Consider the following 1,663-nt stretch of genomic DNA (forward strand, 5'->3'; position numbering starts at 1 on the left):
TCTGTCTTCCACTCCTTCTTTTTCCTGGTAGTGAACAAAGAATGTTGCCTCCTTGACCTCTGTCCAGAGAAGCAGAGCGTCTGTCATGCTGAGTTTCCGCCCAGCCCCAGCTCTGACCCTCTGAGGCCCCCATGGCCTCTGCTGAGGAGGCGCTGGGTTCGGCCGAGGAGCGTGCAGCTGGCTGCATGCCGGGCCCGCCAGGCGCGGTCCTCTCGGGCCCAACGTGGTCCCGGCCCGACCCCTGCATCTGGAGCGGAGCCTCCCGGAGCTGCGCCAGAGCCGGATCCCCTTGCGCTGGCTTGGCCGAGTTGCACCGCTGCCAGGTCTCGCCTCCAGCCCATAATGCTCGGACAAGGCCAGGCCCTCCAGGGCCCCCACCATGTCCCCACCCCTGGGGGTCCTGGCACCTGGCAAGAGGCTATCGCTGCTAAATGAGGAGTGGGTTTCTGTTCTCAGCTGGTGGCCGTCCTGCCTCAGACTCCAGAGCCACGGCTGGAAACTCCCGGCTGCCAGGCCAAGGGCCAATGCCTTGAGTCAGAGATAAATAGGTAACCTAACTGTCCAACTTTTGCCTCCCCTGTCTGACGGCGAAGTGGAATCAACAGATCTGACCAGGCTTGGGCAGAACCGGTCTCCCTTTGAAAACAAGCAGCTGCTGTTCCATTGCATTCGTTTTACAGGCGCCTCCTCTGAGGACCAGAATTAGAGACCAGCCCCACCTGGGGGGTTGAGGAGGCTGGTTTTCACTGCTCCCCAGGGTCCCCCACATGTGAAGCACCCAACCATGGTCCAGAAGGCCACCGTGACTTATCAGTCTCCAGACCCGGCATTCTTGGAGCCCGGGCCCCTCTTCCACAACCCCATAGAATTGCTGCAGCTCAAGAATGTCATTTGCATTTTACCCAGCCAAATGTCAGCAAAAAAACCCCACCCCCACCCCCACCCCACCCCCCACCCCCGGGAAACCCTTGCCTGGGAAGATGACAAGCCTTTGGCCACAATAAACAAAACGACCCTCATCTTGTGAGCCACATGTGGCTCCCAGGGTGCCATAACCCCGGCACTTATTTTCACATTGCTGCTGGAGAAGCTGTGTGGGGAATGGTAATGTCTTGGTGCCCATTTGGCAAGGACGGTCCAGAGATCCCAGTGGGATGGGGGTGGTTAGCAGAGGGGAGACAATACCTGTATCCTGGTGGGGGTGGGGGCAGGGCGGGGGGAGGGGAGGGAAGCACGTGCAGGGCAGGTTGGGGGAGAAAGCCGGAGCTGGCATGAATGGGAACAAGAGCCCGTTGCCTGGATACAAGTCGTGTGACTGTGGGCAGCATTCTGGGAGGGCCTAGGCAGGCATTGAAAACAAACAGAAAAAGCAGGATGAGAACCCCAGATTCAGACAGGTCTGGCAGACACGTGCCCCCCACACCAGAAACTTCCCTTGCTCTCAGCAGGAAGTCAGTGCCCAACGACTGCCAGCCGACTGCTCCTCAGCCCCCTCTAGCTGGCTCAGCAGTTTCCTTAAGCCTCGTTCCTCTCACTCGTGTGGGGCTCATGACTCTAAAATAAGGCTCTGGGGGGGTGGGGGGCCTTGGCGACGGGGAGAAGCAGAGGAGTCCAGCTGGGCCTGGACCCCTGGGACCCACCTGCTCCAGAACCTGCTTTGGTG

This window comes from Bos javanicus, chromosome 29 (genome assembly GCF_032452875.1).
Source record: "Bos javanicus breed banteng chromosome 29, ARS-OSU_banteng_1.0, whole genome shotgun sequence".
Lineage (NCBI taxonomy): Eukaryota > Metazoa > Chordata > Mammalia > Artiodactyla > Bovidae > Bos > Bos javanicus.